At 45.8% G+C, this 21,883-nt stretch overlaps 1 protein-coding gene across 14 annotated transcripts in view; it reads right to left on the minus strand.

Annotated features, from left to right (window-relative positions):
• The window catches only part of PACSIN2 (protein kinase C and casein kinase substrate in neurons 2), a 117,880-nt gene that overhangs the window by 53,958 nt on the left and 42,039 nt on the right, over positions 1-21,883 (minus strand). For 8 of the 14 annotated variants that reach the window (XM_019624009.1, XM_019624006.1, XM_019624008.1 and 5 more), the window contains exon 2: positions 15,687-15,781. The exons of 3 other annotated variants lie outside the window; for them this stretch is intronic. The gene's annotated coding sequence lies outside the window, so the exon portion shown is untranslated. Of the gene's footprint in view, positions 1-13,461; positions 13,592-15,686; positions 15,782-18,360; positions 18,456-21,883 lie in introns of those variants that run through there. 3 more of the 14 variants (XM_019624000.1, XM_019623997.1, XM_019624005.1) reach the window with 3 other exon arrangements.

Genomic DNA, 21,883 nt, shown 5'->3' on the forward strand with positions numbered 1-21,883 from the left:
TTTTTATACACTGATCTTGTAACCTGCAATCTTGCCGAACCTGTGTATTAGTTCTAATCGCTTTTTAGTGGCTTCCCTAGGATTGTTTATATATGAGATCACATCATCTGTGCACAGAGATAGTTTTACTTCTTCCTTTCTGATCTGTACACATTTTCTTTCTTTTGTTTGCCTCACTAGCCTACCTAGAACCTCCATTGAAAAGTGGACGGAAGCGGTGAGAGCGACATCCTTGCCCTTTCATTTCAGACTTTCACCTCCCAGTCCTGGGAGTTCTCATTCATGCCCATTGTCAGGTCCAGGAAGTTCCTGTTTGCTGAGGGTTTGTATCATGAAGGGGTGTTCACTGCTGTGAACAGGGTTTTAATGTAACGGAAAAGATATCGCCAAGGGCCAAAGTTAACTTAGATTAAAACCACTTGACATTACATTACATACTTGGATGAGTTTGAAGTGTCATGGAGTCAAATAAAAATCTATTTTAAGCAACTCAAAGAAAATAGCTTCTTCTCTGACTTTGAGAGGAAGATAAATTGTGATATTCACGAAACAAAAGATACCAGAGAAAAAGATGAATGTGCCCAAAACCTATGTTAATTATTTAAACCTTTGCATGTTTAATTATTTAAACCAAATGTCATGTGAAAAGCAAAGAAAGAAAAATGAATTCGACCCAAGTGACAAAAATCTTATTACCTAAAATATATTAAGGACTGATATGATGACTGAGGATCCAATTCTACTGCACACAGAAGTTGTCGTAGGTGAGCAGACAGGAGAGTAGATGGGGGGGCACAGAGGGGCACAGGCAGGAATGCTCGCTGACGTTCCATCCGCTAAGCCAGGCCACACAACTGTGAAAAGCTCTGCAGAGCCCCCCGCCCTCTCCTTTCTGCCTTCCTCCACTGGAAGCATCATACGCAGCTACGGGACAGCAAAGGCTCCTCAATCAGCCTGGCCCCAGAGTGACTGTGTGGAGTTGCACCCCAACACCCCACAAGGGACATACACAGTGAGCAAGAAAGGCATTTTGTACATTTAGCCTGAGATTTGGGGTTTGCTTGTTACTGCAGCATAACTTAGCCAAGCCTAACAACAAACTGCTATGTGGTGAAAAAGCATAACTCCCTTTAAAAATGGAAATAACTTGTAAAAATAAGAAAAATCAAAATGGCAATGCCAGCTTCGGTGGGGCTATCGGAAAATAGGAATGTACTCTAACATTGCCAATAGGCTTCATGGAAAAATCTGGAAACACAGAACAAGGCAGATGACAGTTACCAACCTCTGACCCTGCTATCCCACTCTGGGGAATATGCCTCAACCAAATAAACTCAAAGAAAAATAGCTTGGACAAAATGTTCATCTCTGTCATATTTATAACAGCAGAGATTGGACACAAGTCAAATGCTCAAAAATGGAGAAACCATGGTGAACTAACGGAGTGGCCACCACACTGCCACTATAAAGGACAAGTAGGTGGGCTGTTTCATATTCGAAATTGGAATATAAGCCAAAAACAAGCGGAGTAAACAGTGCACAGACTTTCATGCCACAGAAACTTTAGAGACACAGGCTGTATATCTTCACCTTTGTAGCCCACTGCTTAGCACAAGGCAGACGCTCAAATATTTGCTAAGTGACTGAATGTCTGAACCAACAAATCACCAAGTCGGGGGTGGGTGACAAGGGGTGGAGGCAGCTGTGGTCATGGGGTTGCGTGATCCTTAGGCTCATTTCTGCACAGTGACCTCAGCGTGTACACCTGAAGATGAATTAAGGAAAGCAAAAGAGTTCTCTTCCCTCACATAACAAAGCTGCATCATGCTTCAAGGGGGTGGGTCACCGTCATGACTTTACACAAAGGAAAACGCACTCAAACCTGAGCTAACACTAGGAAGGGGTCCTCAGTAAGTGGAGTCCCTGAAGTTCAAGGAGAGGCTGGCGGGCTCCCCCGCCCCCCCCCTTCAGTGTCAGGCAGAGGAAGAGGCAGGATCAGGCCCCTACGCAGACGTGTCAACGAGCTGGAAGAGTGGTAGATACACATGCTAAAGGTTCCCCATTCAGACACCCCGACACTTTCTCAGACCCCCCCCCTACTGTTTATTTTCAATTGACTCCTATGTGTACTCACAGACCCTCCTTCCATAGCTACACAAACCTATGTGTTCCTTTGGGCTAATACTCATATTAATGAAAAATGTACACCAGAATTTCAAAGAGCAGTAATGCTGACTTGTCCTTCATGAGACAAACCCTCATCCTCGTCTCTCCGCCCTGTTGCCTTAAACCCCCCCCCACGCCCCCCTCTTTCCTTTGTCCTGGGCTGGTGGGTGCCACCTATTTTTATCCCTCTTCCCCTCAGGGCACCACCTCCTTGAGTCTAATTCTCCCTTCACACCTGCCTGGTGAAAACACGCCTCTACCTGTCACACTGTCCTTGGCCTCCTTTATAATCACCAGCTGGGCTAGAGGAAACTCATCCCCTCCTCACTGCCTTCGCTGTCCCCACAGTGACGTCCTGCACACCTTCTCCGTGGCCACCTCGCTTCCTCTCACTCTCAGCAGATGACAGGTCCCACCTCACAGAACATGGACAAGTGGGCAGTCAGAAGCCCCTCCACTTCTCGCCACCACCCACAGGTACATGCACCCACAGGCTGGCCCCTCCACACACACACCTGTCTAAGGCTGTGACCCCTTATCCCACTTCCTCTCGGGCCACAGGACCTCACTCCACCCACAATCCCTCTCTCTGGGCCTTCAGCCTTGACTCCTTGACCCTCTCTACCCTCGCTCACTCCAGTGTTAAACCGCATGGCCACCTGAGGTCTTCCCCCGCCCTCCTACAGTCACCCCATTGCCGTCACAACGCTGCCTCTCCTGGTTTTCTTCCCCTCCTCTGCCCGTGCCTGGGAGCAGGAGGTCCTCAGGGCTCCGTCCCAGGTCCTGCTCTCGCGCTGCACACTCTACCTCAGCGAGCACTTCTGTTCCCACACATCAAACCACCTTTGGTATCGTGACCCCCGATCTGCGTCTCAGGCCCAGCTTCCTCCTATGAACTCCAGACCACACACCTGACTGCCACCTGGCGGCCTCCACACGGCCATCCCCCAGTCCCTGCAAACCATTTCCTACCTTCCCTGAGCCCACTCCCACCCTCCGGTTTTCTGCATCAGAAAATGGTCCCACATTCACCCAGCTGCTCAAGCCAGAAACTCCTTTTCTTCCCAATCCAAGCACCCCACCAACCCCACCACACTTAATCAGTTTCCAAAATCTGATGACACCAGCTCTTCAGATTCTCCCGAGCCCCCTATTTCGCCCATCCGCACAACAATGGCTGCCATTATTAAGGCCACCACTGTCTTTTGCCCAGATCACTAATGGCCTTGCTGGTCCCCAGACGCCAGCTGGTCCCCCTTCCTTTCATTCTCCAAAAGGCTACCACAGTGTGTCTTTCAAGGAGATCAGGTTATGCTTCTAGTTGAAATCCCTCTGTGATTTCTTATGGTGGCCAGCAGGGCCTCCCAGACCTATCCACTGCCCCTCCAGCGTCACCGCTCACGCCACGTCCCCAGTCACAGTGTGCCACTCCGGCCACCGCTAACAAGGCAGTGAGCCCTACACACGTGCCACGCTCCTCTCGCCTCTGTGCTTTCACACACGCTGCTGCCTCTGAACACACGCAGATGAACAAAAGGAGGGAGAATCATTTCCTGTGGCCAAATAGTTCCAAAAGGAAAAATCCTTCCAATTAGCTTTTACAATTTAGAAAGTGTTTAAACTGAGTGTGAACACAATGTAATACACCTAATATAACCCAGGGTGGGGCCTCCAAAATGACGAGTGCCCAAAGTCCGCCTCGGTCCCAGGGGGTCCGGAGAGAGGTGACACAGCTCTTGGACTGAGGGAAGGACGCGCCGACTGAGCTCCCCGTGCCCGAGCTGAGCGCACATCTCAGGTCCCTCCTGGCTTCTGACCTGGGGACAGCAACAGGCACGGTGTGCCCAGCGCACTCCAAGCCGCTCTCCACGTGGCCCCTCATGCTCACTGCAGCCTGCATTAGGCCACCTTTGAGTAAGTCCCCCATGGTTCATCACATGAATGGGGAGAGGGTGGAGTCATTCTCGGGTCTGTCCCCACTCACACCCTCCTAACACTGGGTTTCCCCTTCTCCACAGTGGGGGGAGGCGGTGGGCTAGATGAAAAAGGTCTGTGAAGTTCTGATTTTCTACCATTCTAAATATGAAAAAGGGTTATGACCTGTGATCCCCAAAGTCTCAAGAAAGTATCTGTTAGCCACAATTAAACATATTCAACAGACGTGGCTTCTTCTGCCCCACAAAGGTAGGCATTCTACGCTGATTGCCCAGGCAGTCACATGCCACAAAGACTCATTTGATGGCTCTAAAGAACAAGAGTTCATTGATTTGCCACCATGTCAACCCAGCAAGGAGTCCCAGTTGCATAAAGCTGCCTACCAAGGACAGAAGCGGTAGAACCCCTTCACACAAGCAGCATCTGCCTCTCACGCGTTCTCTCTGTCTCTCTCTGTCTCTCTCTGTCTCTCTCTCTCTCTCTCTCTCTCTCTCTCTCTCTCTATCTATCTATCTATCTATCTTTTTCCTCTCATGTCCAGCTGGTGGTCAGGGGTGGAGAGCCCGTGAGGACATATCAGCTCATCACCGCCACACCTCCCCCGTTCACCTCACGGTGTCTTTACATCCTATCCACAGCACCTAACAAGTGACAAGTGGCCACAGGTACAAGAGCTGTGTATGGTGACATTGCAGCGCCTTAGTTTCATCTTCGTTCCCTGAGTTCCCTGAGCGGCTCCACTCCCCCTGGCCGGTCTTTGAGGTGCTCTGCCACCACCGTGTCGTAGGCTATTAAGCTATATCACACATCACACACTTCCCAAAGAGTCCTTCTCTCAGTCAGAAGCACTCGCCCAGTGGGATGCTTCTTCCTTGAGCAAGTTTTCCTGACTCGAGAGACACACTTAAAGCCTAAAAAAGAAAAGTCACACAGGCCCAGATGAGACAGAAAGATTCTTCTGGCAAAAGCAGAAGGAAAATATACAGAATGGGTCAGAAGGTTGTCCTTTGTTCAGGCAAAAGAAAATGGGGGTATTCAACGAGGGCAGACGTGATGGGGTGAGAGGCAGGGAGATGCTGCCCACTGAGAGCCGGCTGTGAGGCCCCCGCCTCTGAAGTCTGTCCACGCAGGTTCCCAAGATTCCACAAAGGGCATTATTAACAACACTCATGAGTCAGACTGGCCTCAGGTCAACCACTTCAGCTTCTTTCAACCCCTCCACTTTGAGACAGTCCCGTCTAGAAGCAGGACTTCCTGTCACTTCACAAAGGGCCTCTGTGGGCAGTTCCCCGCTGCCTCTTTTCCTGAGCAAGCGGGGCACTTTCCGAGGCTCTCCCCTCCCTCAAAGTCTGCCCTGCTCACTGCCCTGCTGAATCCTCTAGAGCGGCTGCAGCCCAGGATGAGGGGGCGAAAGGCATCCCTCCCCCCCACCCCCAGAAAACTGGAGGCAGTTAGAGAGAAAACAATACCAAAGAACATGGCGCTCCCAGGTAAATCTAGAAGGTCTCTGAAATCTGCATCTGTGATTCTTCACAAGACATACTGCTGTGACCACTTAATGGCCCAGTCACCTCAGGCAAAATACTTAAGAGGGCTGTGAGTGACCCGGATTATCTGTAAAATGGAACCCAAAATGCGTTAGAGGTTCTGAGACCCAAATGGCATCTGTATGGGACCTGGTAGCTGACAGAGTGATGGTGACTTCGGGCCAGCCTCAGTCAAATAAGCCTGACACAATCGATCACCGAGATATCGCCTTGCCACGGGGTTGATGGACACTTGACCTCCAACACAGGGGATGCCAAGTATTCGGACAGAGTTCTACACAAAGCGCTATGAGAACAGAAAGAGGGTCCAGAAAGGGTGCGCGGGGCCGACACTTCCGTGGGAATTCATCAGCTGAGTAGGAAAAGGCACCCCAAGTAGAGGAACCTGCACAGCGAAGAGAAGGAGCTATTAACCCGCCCAGCACAGGGTCCCGCAGGTCCTGGGGACAAGCCCTGAGAAGGCCTGTGGCTTTTAAAGAGAGGGGAGAGATGATTTACAAAGAGCAGGGTCATGGGCACACAGTCTGGTTGCCAGCCTGAGTCACTCATGATGCTGCAAGAAGAGAGATTTCTGCTGTTTGACTACCAGGGATGAAAAGGAGCACTTCCTGATAAGCCGCCCACCATGAGAAGCCTAGGAAACCACCGAACAGACCTCACAGCCATCAGGGCTCTCAGGAGGCCAAGCTACTCAAAGGCTTCTCAAGCAGTGCTGTGAATGCGTGCCTTTGAAGTTAAAAAATCATGCAAACCACAAAAAGATTTGGTTTTTCAGTATTTTGTAGGTATCTATGTGCTCAACTATGGTGCCGCTTTCTCAAGAAACTTTTCCATTTCGTTTGAATTGTACAGGCTGGAGCCCAAGTCTTCCGTTCTAGAGGACACAGGGCCAGTTTGGACCTGGTGTGACAAACTGATGACTGAGTCCTAACTTCACAGTGATTTTATTTTTTAAAAAGTTCATGTAACATGAATGACTATCAAGTAATTTGGGGAAAAAAATTGAACAGGGAACCCACTTATCAAGCAACGATTTGAAACTAATGGGCTAAAACCAAGTACTAAATTAATAGCAAAGATTTCCCTTAAACAGGGAGAGTAGAGAGAGAACAGGGTTTGAATGAGCTGTGATAGCTGCAAGTTTTAACTTCTAAGCCTCATTCTTCTTATCTGTAAAATGGGGATAAACATGGCTGCCCTATTTCAAGGGGAAGTTATGAGAAATTTAAATGACTCATTATATGTGAAAGTCTGAAAACAATGGGCACTCAGCAAATGTTTGCCTCTGCCTGTTTGTCCCTAGTACAAGTCCTCCCAGTCTCTCTGGCCATAACCCACCCCACAGGGCACCTGTCTCCTCAGCAAACAGAGCTCCCATGCCCATTCCTCAGCTGTGGTACTGAAAACTCCAGGAACACAAAATAAACGCTTGCAATGTTAAGCCTCCTACATATTTTTTCCATGATGCTACCTAATAAACATTCCCAGTTACCAGATTACAAAGGAGAAAAATGAATGACATTTCTGTTTATGATAAAATGTCCAACTACCATATATAAGTATTATCTGAGAAGGCTGAAGAAAATGACTTGGTTACTATCTTGATTTCAATAATAATACCAAACGCACGAGAGAGAGAGAGAGAGAGAGAGAGAGAGAGAGAGAGAGGCTATCCTTAATAAAACATTTGTCAATTTGGCTGGCTCAAAAAATAGCCTTTCCCAAAATTTTAAATATTTTCAATAAAATATGTAATTTATTCTGCAAAACTCAGTAAAATATTAAGTCAAAGCAATTTTATGTATATTTACCCCACTATTCTAGAAACATTTACTTTTTTGAGTGCCAGACACCTTGCTAAGAGTTGGGGGAAGGGAGTCAAGTAAGTCCCTAAGAAGACTGGGCCCTGCAGTCCAGGAGCACAGTGCAGCCGCAGGAAAGAGAAGTCAAGGTCACATCTGATTAGGCTGATGGGGAGGGAGAGAGAACAGCTGTTTGGAGGAGGAAGGGAGGGGTGGCTGCCAGCAGCCTGCAGCCCAGGAGCGGGAGCTAGGGGTGCTCCCTTGAGGTGCAAGTTGCTCTGAGCAGCTGGACAGACAGACAGAAAACAAGGACAATGCCCCGGGATGCACAGATTGCTTCGGAGTAGCACTCTTAGGTCTAAAACACCGAACACTGTAGCTTAGTTAATAATATATGTTTAGTCAACTATAATTGAATAGATATATATAGTCACGAGACGTGGAGTATATAGTGTGGGAGTGGAGTCAAGGGAATTGCAATAGATATGTATGATGTTGGGGGAAATGGGGCGGTGGATTGGGGGAGGGGGGTTGTCACTTTGAGGGGTAAAAAGTATAACTATTGCACTATGTTGTACAGCTGAAACTAATTTTTAAAAACTGTTTATTTCACAAAATATGTTTCAGAGCGGGTGATTGCCCAGAAAAAAAGTCTAGAAGGCATGTACCAAACCATGTGAAACCTTTCATTCCACAAAATGTAATAAGGCTTATGACGTGCCAGGCGTGGACGAGGCTTGGGGCACGGTGGGAATGAGAGTGGGAAAGGCCCTGCTGACAGTCCAGGGTCCAGAGGACTTAGAGCCAGACCGGTAAGGAACAGAGCAGAAGTGGGCTGAGGGCTGGGGAAAAAAACATGAAGCCAGGTGGGGCAGGCTCTACCGCGGACAGGATGGTGGTCAGCGAAGGTTTTCCTCAGGAGGAGACATCTGAGCAAATACTTGAACAAATGTTAACACTTAGTCCCCTCCTCTGTATAGTGGAATATGTAAGTTTTGGGTTTTTCTTTTTTGCATATCCATATGTCTTAATTTTTCTACCCTAAGAATATTTATAATAGTTGGGTTACTTTTGAAAATCCAGACAAAAATAAGGCACCAAGTAGGCACCTTGTGTAATTTCCATACGCATGAAACTCAAGCTTTTCAGATGAAGGAATCCACGTCCTGTGCCTTCTAGTCACAGGTAACAGGCCTGCCCATCACTTCTCTCCACTCGGTCCCAGCGCCCACATACCCTCAAGCCCGTCCTGCAAAGCAGGCGGTGCCTTCATGGGTGTGCGCACCGGCAGGGCCCAGGGATCCATGCTGTGCACACAGTTTCCCAGCTGACCCCCTTCTTCCCAGGACTCTAGACACCAGCCCTGTGCTGACGCCTCCCAACTTTACTTCTCCAGCACAGACCTGTCCTCAGAGCTCCGACTCCCGCACAGCCCGGCACTGGCTCAACATCCTGAGCATTTGACAGCCTCTCTGACAGACACGCTGCCCAAAACCCACCTCTTGTCCCCCATCCTCCAGGGGGGCTCTACCCCAGTCTTCCTCCTTCAGTAAACAGCTCCATCGCCTGCGCAGCTGCTCAGGACACTGCCTGGCGCCATCCCTGACTCTCTCCTTCCCTCACGCCCACATCCCATCAGCTCCACCCTTGAAACAGAGCTGGAAGGTGGCCCCTTCGAACCACCTCTGCCTCAGCCACCCTGAATCAAGCCACCAAACTCAAAAGTTGACAACAGCTGCCTGTCACACTTATCTACACTCCCCTCCCTGACCTACAAGGTCCCATGCCATCTGGCTGTAGCCTCCAGCTCCAGTCTCAGCTCCTTCTACTCCCCGCTCCTGACTCCTCCAGCTACAGCTACAGCGCCCTTCCTGTGGGGCTCCAAACGCAGCAGGCGCAGCAGGCGCAGGCCGGCTTTGTACTGGCTTCCCTGCTGCCAGGAACAGCCTTCCTCTGCAGGCTTTGCCGGCTCACATCTCAGACATCTGCTTCTATATCACCTTCTTCTTAAGAAAGCCTCCCTAATCCACCCCCATTCCCGACACTTCAACCCCTAACTCCACTTCATTTTCTTGATAATACTCAGCCCCACGTGCCAAATGATATAAACTGTCTCTTTCCACTCGCAAGAACGCAAGCTCCTGAAGAACAAGGATTTTGTCTTGTTCACCCTGTAGTCTTAGCATTGATGCATAACAGGCGCGCACTAAACATATCTGGAATGAATGAGTCACGGAATGTGCTAGACCCTGGCACAAACACACAGTATGATGGAACAGTCTTCTGTTCTCAGCGGCAAGGCAAACCAGGTATCTTAATGACTCTCCTGCTGCAAAATTTTAAAAGCTAAATAAAATATAATTCATCACTGAGCTGGCAAGAAATAAAGAAATCTAAAGACTTCAAAAAAACAAAACAAATTTAAAGACGAAACCCTAGAATATAAGTAGATAAATAAGCTGAAGTAACAAAAAGAGACAGAGAGAAAATATAAAAGAAAAATTAACAGATTTGGAGGAAACAGTGATGTCTAACTTACAACTAATGAAGTTCCAAAAGGAGGTGACATTAAGAATGGGGAAGAAGCAGGCCGACTGAGTGGCTCAGTTCGTTAAGAGCGCAAGCTCTGAGCAACAGGGTCACCGGTTCGATTCCTTCATGGTCCAGTGAGCTGCATCTGAGCTGAGCTGCTAACAGGTGGCAGGATGGCTCAGCTGGTGAGAGCACGTGCTCCTAACAACAAGGTTGCCAGTTCAACTCCGCATGGGATGGTGGGCTAAGCCCACCTGCAACTAAGATTGAACACGGCACCTTGAGCTGAGCGGCCGTGAGCTACTGACAGGCGGCCAGATGGTGACTGGACTTGGAGCTGAGCTAGCTGCGCCCGCCACAACTAAGACTGAAAGACAACAACTTGGCTGTTCCCCTTCCCCAATTCTCCAATAAAATCTTAAAAAAAAAGAATGGGGAAGAAGCAATATCTAAAGATAACTTTTCAGAATGCTTAAAGACACTAAATCACAGATCAAGGAAGCCCAGTGAATTCAAACAAGAGTATAAAAAGAAAAACAGTGAGCCACAACACCACAAATTAAAGTAAAACTGAAAACTCAAAGTTACAGATCATAAAAGCAGCCAGAGAGAAAAGATCACAACGAATGCCAATTGGGCTACGAGCAACAGTGAAAGCCAGAAGCCACTGGAATAATAATATATTCTACATGCTGAGTAATAATAACTGCCAACTAAGAATTCCATACCCAGCAAAACTAGTTTTTAAGAATGAAGAACTACACATTTTCAGACAGATAAAATATGTATCACACATACACAAAAAAAACCCTCACAGAAAAGAATATTCTAAAGACTAATCTTCAGGCAAAAAGAAATTATCTCAGACAGAAAGCTCAAAGCACAAGAAAGAATGGTAAGTGAATACACTGGTAAATATATGGACAAATTTAAATAGCATTGACTGTATAAAACACTGTATCTAATTTGTGAACTAAAAAATTCAGAAAAGGGCTGGCCGAGTGGCTCGTTGGTTAAGAGCTGGCTAGGGATGCTAGCTCTGAGCAGCAGGGGCCCGGTTCGGATCCCACATATGAGGGCCAGTGACACTGCCCTCTACAGCTGAGATGGTGAACAACAGCTCAACCTGGAGCTGGGCTGCTAAGAGTTGCCCGCGACGGCGTAGGCTGCAATGGGGCTGCAGTGGGCTGCCGTAAGCTACCATGAGTGGTCGGCAGCCAGCGTGAGCGGCCATCCAATGGCCAGCGACCAATCTTCCTCAGCTGGGAAGAACGAAATGATCGTAATACCAACATGGGCCAGTGAAGCGACGTCCTCCACAACTAGACTGAAGAACAAAAGGACAGCAACTTGTCTGTTCCCCTTCCCCCAATTCCCCAGCGCTGTTCCCAACCCCCAATTCCCCAATAAATTCTTTAAAAAAAAAGAAAAATTCAGAAAAGGAATACTAGACAAATTGGAAGGGGGTATGGAGTTAAAATGTTTTAAATCCTTCCATTATTAGTCAAAAGAAAAGTAAAAACATTACTTTAGATTTTGTTAAGTACATTAAAATATCTAGGTTAGCCACTAAAGGACTAGACAGAGAATTTAATTTCTAAACTAAGAGAAAACAAATGCATTGGAGGGGGTGGGGAAGGAACTCAAAACAAAAGGCAACAAAAAAAAGAAAAACTCACCAGAAAAATTATAGCAAATGGAAGGCACAGGAACAAGAAAAGGCTGCATCTATTCGGTACCATTTTTATTTAAATTGTACTGGAGGTACTAGCTAATGTAATAAGAAGCAGTAAAAGGTATAAGAATTAGAAAAGAAGAAAGAAAACATTGTTTGTAGATTACATGGTTTTCGCACAGCTGACGGACACTGGAATGACATCTTTAAGGAGGACAGCTTTCAGCTACGGTGTTAAGAGCTGTCTGCAGGGCTGGGGCTCTGCGCATTTGGTTCCAGTCAGCAGGAGGGAAAGGCCATTGTGCTCATCTGACAGATGAGGAAACTGAGACTCACAGAGGTTAAATATCTTGCCCAAAGCCACCTGGCAAGTAAATGGTTAGTTTTGAAATGAAGTCCATCTGTCCCCAAAGCTTAACCACTATGCCTGCCACAGAATGAGAGACAAACGGTGAGGACACCGCACAATAAGCACCACCTGTACTCTCTGAGAGTGAGGGTGACCATGTGATTACAAGTACACGGGTATAAGCAGAAGGGGAGATGAACCTGAAGAAAGCCAGGGGGGACAGCCTGCAGCGAGATCTGAGGCAGCAGGGGACCGCTCGGTGGGGGATGGAGTTCTGGAGGGAGCAAGAACAGCACAAACGAAGGCAAAAAGGTATAAAGAATCAAGGCCGTGGTAAGAAAGGGAGTAGCTAAATACGAGGAAGCAAAATAGGTGCCACCAGGCTGGGGACCTTGAATACCACATGAGGAATCTATCCAGAGGGGATACGGGATCTGATTAAGAGCCCGAGAGGAAAGCTCCCTTGGACAGAGAGTGGAGAGCAGACCATCGAGCCTGCAGACCTGGGCCACCTGATATACCAGCCAGCAGCCACTAAACACTTGAAATGCAGCTAGTGCAACTGAGGAATTGCTTTTTAAGTTTTTATTTATGTTTAATTCATTTTAATGTAAGTAGCCACATGTGGTTAGTGGCCCTAGAAGTTAGAGACTGCAGAAAGAGAAATGGCACAGTACTTGAGGCAGAACAGACACAGTGACCGTTACACCAAGGAATAGGGGAGTGGGAGGGGAAACAGATTAGAAATTCCTAGTTTTGAAAGCAAGGAGGTAGTAACACCACAAAGAGAAACAGAGAATTTGGAAGAACAGAACTGCTTTAGGATGGGCGATAACTGGTCTGAACCTGATAAATCCGAGATACCGGAAGCACAGCCACATACCACCTGCCACAGTCCGGCCATATCCAACTCCCAAATACGGCATCTTCTGTCTGACCTCCTTGCCTCTGTGTTACTGATCCCGCCTCTTCTCTTGTCTAACAAACCCCTGTTACCAAAACACACCCCAAACTGTGACGTTTTCCGTAGCCTCCCCCATTCTTCACGGACAAATGAGGTCCCTGTAGCTCTGGAAGGAGACTCACTGCCGTGGAGTGTAGAGGGCTCTGCTGGACTGTGAGCTTCCCAGGGCCAAGAGCTCCATCTCAACCCTCAGGGACCCCAGGGCCAAGTGCAGTGCCTGACGCAGACTGAGTAGACAAGAGAGAACTCTATTTTTAAGAAAAATCTCTCTGAGGAGAAATATCAATGCTTTTTGTGCCTGAGGTAGCTCATCACACATCTGTGCCAAATGGCACTCACTTAGTTTAGAAATTAAATTGAAGGAATGAATGCATGTATGCACAAATGAACAACTGATGCAGCCAGCCGGCACCCAGGTGGGCTGCCCCCTCCGGCAGTGACCTAATAGAGGGTTGGAAGTAAGTACGGAGCTCGTTCAAGTGCCTGCATACCCGTCAGTGAAAGCAGTCGGGTGCAGGGACGATGACAAATGACGTAAGCTTCACACCGGGATTTCTCTTCATTTCGACTTCTACCATCCCAAATTCAAACTCTTCAACCTCAGCAGCTTACCAGGTGCACCTAAGAATAAGTGCAATGCTTTGGAGTTCAACATTAACTATGCAGATGTTTCTCTTTCCAGAGGGGTCCTATGCTGCCTGCACGGCCCCAGGGTCTCGCTGTGTAACATTCTCTCTGCACAGTAAAGGTTGGGTCAGGTCCAACCAGAGCCCCTGAGCTGAACATCTCGAGGTGGTAAATCAACAGTGTCAACAGAACGTTTGGTCTGCAGTCCTCTGTGCCCTGTGCTATTTTTTTCTTTATGTGTCAGTTCATACCGGGAAAGAACCATAAAGCGATCACTTCATTGTCCCCAAATTATCCTGTGCTTCATTGGTTTTGCTAAACTTGCAGTGCCAATACGTGTTAGGAACTTGAGAATCAAAGAGAGAATTCTAAACTGAGAAGGTCAACATTTTAGCCTGTCGATTACATCAACATCTTGTCAAGTAAGCATTTTCCAGCAAAATCATTCTCAAGGACTCTGCTGCAGAACAAACCCTGACGGGGAAACAAGACTGAATATGAAATTCAGGCTTCACATTAACAAAAAGAAAATTTAAGCCCCATACTATTGTAATGGCCATTGACACAATTTCAAATTGAGAATACTTCCTGTTAGACTCTTTATGTTACCCCAAAATAGAGGAATATGCTTTATGAATCCACATTAAAATTCATGTCTTATGATTCACATATGACTAAGTCTAATGAGAAAAAAATTTAGGCCGTATTCTCAGGGCTGGAGGAAACGTTAAATATAGACACCTAGTCTGTCACTTGGTGTCAAGGCAGAACCGTGAGACGCAAATGGATTTACATCAGCCCAGAGACACAGGCTGCAGTGCCCTCAAAAGCAATGTGTACAGGAAAGGGACCACTACAACTCATTCACTCGTCATTCATTCACTCATTCAAATGATGGCCCAGGCTTCCCACTGTTGCCATCTCTCCATCCTCGCACACACACTCCTCCTGGCCCGGCTCCAGGGCCTAGGACCTACCTGGGAGAGTGGGAGGCGTTTCTTTAAAGCCTAGAGGAGGATCTAAGGCCGCCACTAGATGCTGGTCTGGAGAGAAGCCCCGAGCAGAGGTGGAAATGAGGACGGCCCAGGTGATACCAACTCGCAGAGCCCTCTGGGCCAACAGCAGCCCAGGGGCTGCCTTTTAACGGGGGCCCCCTCAGTCTGTTGCAAAGCCAGCACCATATCCCCCTCACATCTTTAAATTTCATAGGCATACCAGAATTTACACTAATGTAGGCAGAAGCCAGGGGCAAGTGGGAATATCAAATATTACTTACTAACTGGTACAATTAGATATATTAATATTACATTTATATTGAAGGGAACCAAAGTTTTGCCACCCTCAAGTTGCCTTTTTGGGGTACTGATTTTAAGCTGTTTATTAAGAAACAGACTCAGAAAGAACCTTTGGCCCTGCCCCCTTTCCTGCCCAAGAGATTCAGACAGAGAAACCTGCTTCAGGAAGGTCTTAGGATCTGGCCTTGGTGTGCTTTGAATTACGTGTGGTAAGTAGCAGGGCTCAGACAGGGCCTGTTCACTAGATGCCCCCGTGTCCCATGTTTCTGGGCTGCCCCACCAGAATTTACCTGCAAGGATTTACCTGCCAGGTGTGTTCCTGCCATGTATGTTCTCCTCTTCCTCAACTACCTATAAATCATCCATTCTCACTTCTGAAATCTAGACCCCATCTCCCGCTTTTCTCTCTTGTCCAAAAAATGTCATATATGCCCAGTGTTGCCTCACTGTCTTTGGAATTTTCATGTTTATGTGAATTCCCCATTGGCACATATTAAAACTTTTGATTTTCTCCTATTACTCTGTCTCTGTTAATCTGGTTATTGGCCCAGCTAGAAGAACTTAGAAGATGGGAAGAAATGTATTGTTTTTAGCCCCCACAATATATACATATCTATTTATACATATAATTATATATTAAAAAGGCCAATTATATATTAAGAAAGGAAGTCAGTTAAAATAGTCTATACTTAACAGGTACAGAAAATATAACAGCAAGGACATAACTGGGGAACAGAGGTAACTAAATTCTGGAAGCAGTGAATATTCTCCCCTCCCTGACAAGGGCTCCTCACCTTTCTGTAACCCCAGATGTGGTCCTCCGGCTCTTCTCCAAGGATGGTGACAGCGGAGGCGACCAGAACACCAGGAGAGAAGGCACAGCTCCGACCTGTCACATAGAAACACTGCTCATGTTCTCCTACTTCACTCTCAGGTTTTAGAAATTCAAACAGGTATAAAGTTACTGGCCGCAAGTTCAAATGCAATTCAAATGTTTACGAAAATGCCTGTTTTCCTCTAGGACATTTACTTCAGAAATTCAAGGCATATATACTCTAAAGATGTCAGAGAACACGAGCCAGTGCTGCTCCATGAGCCTCCCCCAAGACATTTTAAGGTGACATTTTAAGGTGACAGGCAGTGGGGACCACACCAAGGTCTAAGAACTGTCACCCACTATTCTCAGGAGCCCTCTATTTGCATCTAATTCCCATACTCGCATTTCAGAAAGATTCAAATCCAATTTCTAGGAGAGACTGTTTTTAATTGATTCTGGAAAGTTGTGGGTAAATTCCATTGTTTATCAATTTAAATCATTTCCCCTGTTATCTGCATCATATGTATTTTTTATAGCCTATCTTTTCCAAAGTCTAGACTTAGAATCAGCAAGACTTAGAGTTCCTTTCACATCCTGAAGAACACTCTTTCAAAGAAACAAGTATTTTTGTCCATTTTATTAGTTGTGATATTTATTAAGTTTGGATTTCTCATCTAGCAGATAATCATATGAGGTTCACTTATAACAATAACAATTGAATAAGACCTAGTTTAGGGGAGAAGCAAGAAAAACTTTTAAAATAGAGCAATTCTTATTTTTTTTAAAAATCTCTCTCAGAGGGAGAAACATCAGTCCTTCAGGTAATTCACTGTACGCCTATGCCACTTAAGAAAATTATTAACTCAAAGCTCAGTATTTGAAAATGAAACAAATGAAAATGGACTCATGAGAAGAAAAAAGCCATTCTTAAATCCTATTAATCCTGAAATACTATGTGGAGAAAGCAGATAAAGGAAAGGCCAACGACCCAGAAGTCAGGAGACCTGGGTTCTAGATTCTCTCAGCTACCAAGAAGCTGTGTGACCTTGGACGAGGTCACATTGAGGCATTTCACCTCTTGGTCTTAATTCTTTTGTTTAAAAAAAAGAAAAAAAATGAAGGGGTCTAACTATACGGACTCCAAGAGCCATCACAACTCTAAATATCATGTCCCCACCTTTTTAATTATGCCACCAAATGAATAATAGAATTATAATTATGTAACTGGGAAAAACAGAAACCAAGAAGGTATAAAAAGAAAGGGGTAAAGGGTGCCTTACTCTTACTACTGGCATAAATCTCAGACCTGGAAGACATGTTTTGGTTTGAAGTCATAATACCTTTTTATTATTTTCATAAACGCAGCATTTAAAGTTCATCTAGAATTCAGTAAGAGCGTATTGTGAAGAAGAAGGGATTTAAGGAGACACTCAGAATTACAAGAGCAAGGGCAAAACACATGGACCTGACTAAGGTCTGAGAGAAATATTATATATTTGGGGGATTCCTGGACAACAGAAAATATGCAACCCTAAAGTGTTAGAAATACACGAATCACACTTAGTAACAACCTAACAATATGCTTCTCTATGTGGCACAGACTGCCGGCACGGCACTTTCTGGACAACAGAAAGAGGACACTGCCTTCCTAATATTCACAGCAATAGTAATCCAATAAATACATTCACTTAGTGATGGGTGGCTCAAGTACCAGGATTAAACAAACAAACAAACACACAAAAACCCTTCTAATTAGAAGGGCAGTGCCGCAGGAATAAAGGGGAGGGGGAAAGGGGCTACAGTTTTTCAATTCCAGAATAGACTTCAAAGATAAGAAACAAAGCGTAGGTAAGGCTGCTCAGTTATCGACACAATACAACTTTTACATTTCGCTATCTAATACAAATAAAAACAAAGCATCTGCTGACAGCAGTCGGATGGGGATGAGGGCACAGGGTCCCGCTGAGAAGAGAAATAGGATCTGACCGAGGAAGGGGGACGGGGCTTGGAGCAGGCCCAGCTCACTGGGCTTGGGGTCCAGAGGAGCCAGTCAGGGCACAGCAGTGACAGCTAAACTGGAAAAGCGAATTTGTTCGTTTTTTCTCACAAGTCCCATTTGTGTGTTTGTAGATTAGATTTGGCTGCTAAGAAAGGAAATGGCAGCATGTAATAACCATAACGCCTGAAAGTAGGGGAAAAAACAACCCTCTGTTAACAGTTAACTCAAGTAACTCATGTAGCTACTACCCAGTAAGAAAAAAATACAGCTAGAAATTTGTTAGCTAGTCTACAACATGCCCAAGTTTCTAATTTATTCCATCTATTTTAAGTGAAGCATGCACATATGTTCTGAAACTAGAGTAAAAATTATAAAGCACAATCCTTCATTCATTTAGGCCAAAATCTGTACATTGAGAAAACCAAACACTTACTCTGGCATTTTCTCAAAGCATTTTGGAGAAAACACCCCACACTGTTTGGTTAATATTGAACTGCCTGAACATTTCCTTCGAGAAGCTCTAAAACTAGGTATGCTGAAAAGGTGAGATTGCCATTAAAGCAATCACTCAGGAAAAAAACAAAATCAGTTAAAATTCTACTTTCAAAAGGTCTGCCTTAAAGGAAATGTACACCTTGAAGAGCACACTCACGTTTTTCTGTCAAAATCCCGGCTCCACAGCCTAACTTTGCAGGTCCGCTTCCGTACCTGCCTCTTCCCAGCCCTGCTGGTATGTTTGACCTCCGGCTTCCAGCCGAATTCTCCCTGCACATTTCATCATTTCCTGTTGGCTGCGACTCCTTGCAGCCGAGATAAGGCCAGTCCCCTACATGCTGCTGCGTTCATTCACCTTACAGGCACCAGGTTGTCAGGCTGCTGCTGCCCAGGGCCTTCTGGGACCATCACAGAAGAGCTTTCTTTTCAGAAAGTGGCCAAATAGAAATCTCAGTACTCCATGGAAAATCAGAGAGACAAGGTCTGAGGATAAAAGTCATATCACTCCCAAATCAACGTATAGTATATACACTAACTTCCACCAAATGTGAGAGTCTTAGAATCTCTTCTTGTATCTGGGGAGAAAAAAACATGCTCTATATCTAAGGAGCCAGGTGTCACAAGAGTTAACGTGACAGGGACTTACTCGCATGAGATAATCTCACATTGTCCCTACATGTAAAACTTAATTTCTCTCTGACCACAAACCAAGGGCGAGCAACTCGTTAGTGGGGGATGCAGGGCAAGCAGGCCCAGACAGGCCGGCAGGGGACCCCGGGCTCCTAAGAACTGGGCCACTCAAATACGCAAGCGCAATCACCTACAAGTAAAAACCAAACACAAAAACACCTTTCCTCCTGGAGTTTTACAAAAAATTGAAAGTGAAGGAAGAAAAGAATAACGTAATTTTAGGTGGGGAGAAAGAGATCCTACATCTCCTCAGTTTAAGTGTGTGTGCCCACAAGAATGCATAATGCGTACGTCCCTTTAGATCAGCGGTTCTCAACCTGTGGGTCATGCCGCGACCCCTTTGCGGGCCGAACGACCCTTTCACAGGGCTCACCTAAGACCATGGAAAAACAAAAAGATATTTACATTACGATTCATAACAGTAGCAAAATTACAGTTATAGAGTAGCAACAAAAATAATTTTATGGTTTGGGGGTCACCACAACATGAGGAACTGTATTAAGGGGTCGCGGCATTACGAAGGTTGAGAACCGCTGCTTTAGAAAGAGGAGGCACAGCTAATCTATGCAGCCTGAAGCCAGGGCGCAGCAGGGCGGGCCACTGGGGCCACCGCCAAGCAGTACACAGGTGAGCTGCGTTTGGAAAAACGCACTGGTACTTATTACACGTGCTCTTTTATGTATGTACATTATAACTCTGTGTTATAAAAACTTATGCAACAACACCAAAACATATAAACACTACAAGAAAGAGCAGATATTGAAACTAATATGCAAAAACTGACATGAGACAAATATTTCAAGGTCTCAATTTCCCCAAAGTGCCCTCCCAGAAGATACATGTCCACCCCCAAGTCCATGGCAAGCTGGGATGGTGGTGGCCAGAACAGGGCCGGACGGTTCCCTCCTTGCAACATGGGCCCGAGGGGAAGTCTGTGGCAGAAGCAAAACATGTAATTGACAAAAGAATATATCGCAAGGGGGAAGGGGAAGTTATGCTAAGTGGATGTGCATTGTTCACCAGTGTTCTTGCTATCCATATTCACGCAAAACGCTGTTAAAAACAGCCGTCTATTCTGGCCTTATTACACAAAACAGAACAGGTTAAATCTCTTTTTCCAAAGTTTTGTTTTTACAAATTCCTTGATGGAAAAACATCAATAGGGGTGGCCGCTTAGCTCAGTTGCTTAGAGCACAGGCTCATAACACCAGATTGCCGGTTCGATCCCCACATGGGCCACTGAGCTGCGCCCTCCACAGCTAGATTGAAACAACTACTTGACTTGGAGCTGATGGGTCCTGGAAGAACGCACTGTTCCCCAATAAAAAATATATAGATATATATATAGATAGATAGATAGATAGATAGATATGTGTGTGTGTACATACACAGATATACACATATATATATTAAAAAGACAAAACAAAAAACACCAATAAAGCTTAGACCATATCAATACAAGGCTTGATTACTTGACATATGAGAATATAATAATAATTCACACTACTTGGAAAATTATTATACCATCTTCCTCTCTCCACCCTCTACCCCACAAAAAAAACAACAAAAAAAACCAGCAAAGTCACCCCAATACAGATGTCCTTGTATTCTGCAGCCAGCTTAGTTAAAGCAATTACTCCCACACAGAGTGGTGCACGTAGAAAGGGGTACCAGGCCAGCCACACTCAGCCAGCAGCATCCTCTGGGGTCCGGGGTCAGCTGTGGGACAGACGGGATCAGGAGCTGAAGGTCTAATGGCCCTAACGGTCACTGTGTCCGGTGACAGACACTAGGCTGGAAAAGGCTGAGCTGCAGATCAAATGATGTTTCTAGAGACCACTTCAGGACCACAACATGCAGACAGGCTTTCCAAGACTGATGGTCCGGCACTCATTTTTCAAAGTACCTGAAGTTTAAGCAGCCCAAAAATATGACCACAAAAGCCCTTTTCTGGGGTTATTTTCTTCCACTAAGAAAGAATAAACACCTGAGTTCTGACTGTCGCCTTCGTTTTATCAGCTAGCATGACTGAAAACTCTTCTTTGTGCCCTGAGCCCCATTTAGGGCTCTTGGTCATGAGAGGGGACAGTCATAGCCAGGTAGATGTATTCATTTTGTTTGTCTAGGACCCTCGTTGTTTTCTTTTCTTTTCTTTTTTTTTTTTAGAGAGAAATTCCTTTTTTACATTCACTATTACTTTATATTAGTTTCAGGTGTATGGCCTAGTGATTAAAAGTTTATATAATTTATTCAGTGACCCCACTCCCACCCCGATTAGTCTAGTCCCCACCTGGCACTGTCCGTAGCTGTTGCAACGTTCCTGACTGTAAGCCCTGTGCTGTGCTCTACACCGGTGGCTATTCTGTAGCCACCAACTTGTATCTCTTCATCCCCTCGCCTTTCTCACCCAGCTCCCCAACTCCCCTCCCATCTGGCAACCATCAGTTTGTTCTCTGTATCTATGAGTCTTTTTCTGTTTTGTTCATTCGTTTTTGTTCTTTAAGTTCCACATATAAGTGAGATCATATGGTATTTGTCCTCTCAATCTGACTTATTTCACTTAGCATAATACCTTCTAGGTCCATCCATGATCTCTTTACTTTTTTAATCCAACGAACACAGGCTGTTCAATAAACATTATATAGTGCTTACTTTCTTTATTTACAATTATTAATCATGAAAATAACCCGATGGAGCTAAGTACTGTTACCGCCTCCATTTTCCAGGTGAGGTAACTGAGGTTCAGAGAGGTTATGACATTGCCCAGTACTCCACAGCTAACACACGGGGCAGGCAGGGTTTGAACCCGGGCAGCCGGCCTCCAAGTCCAGCTATTAACCACTGCACTTCACCGTCTCTCCACCTTGGCTTCCCTGAAGGATCGCAAGCGGGTCTTAATAAAATTTTATTTGAACAAAATTAAGAATGCACATAGCAGTGGGACTATGAAGGAACGAGACCAGCTGTCCAGAGCTCTCCCTACATGTACC

The sequence above is a fragment of the Hipposideros armiger genome, unplaced genomic scaffold (genome assembly GCF_001890085.2).
Source record: "Hipposideros armiger isolate ML-2016 unplaced genomic scaffold, ASM189008v1 scaffold_572, whole genome shotgun sequence".
Classification (NCBI taxonomy): Eukaryota; Metazoa; Chordata; class Mammalia; order Chiroptera; family Hipposideridae; genus Hipposideros; species Hipposideros armiger.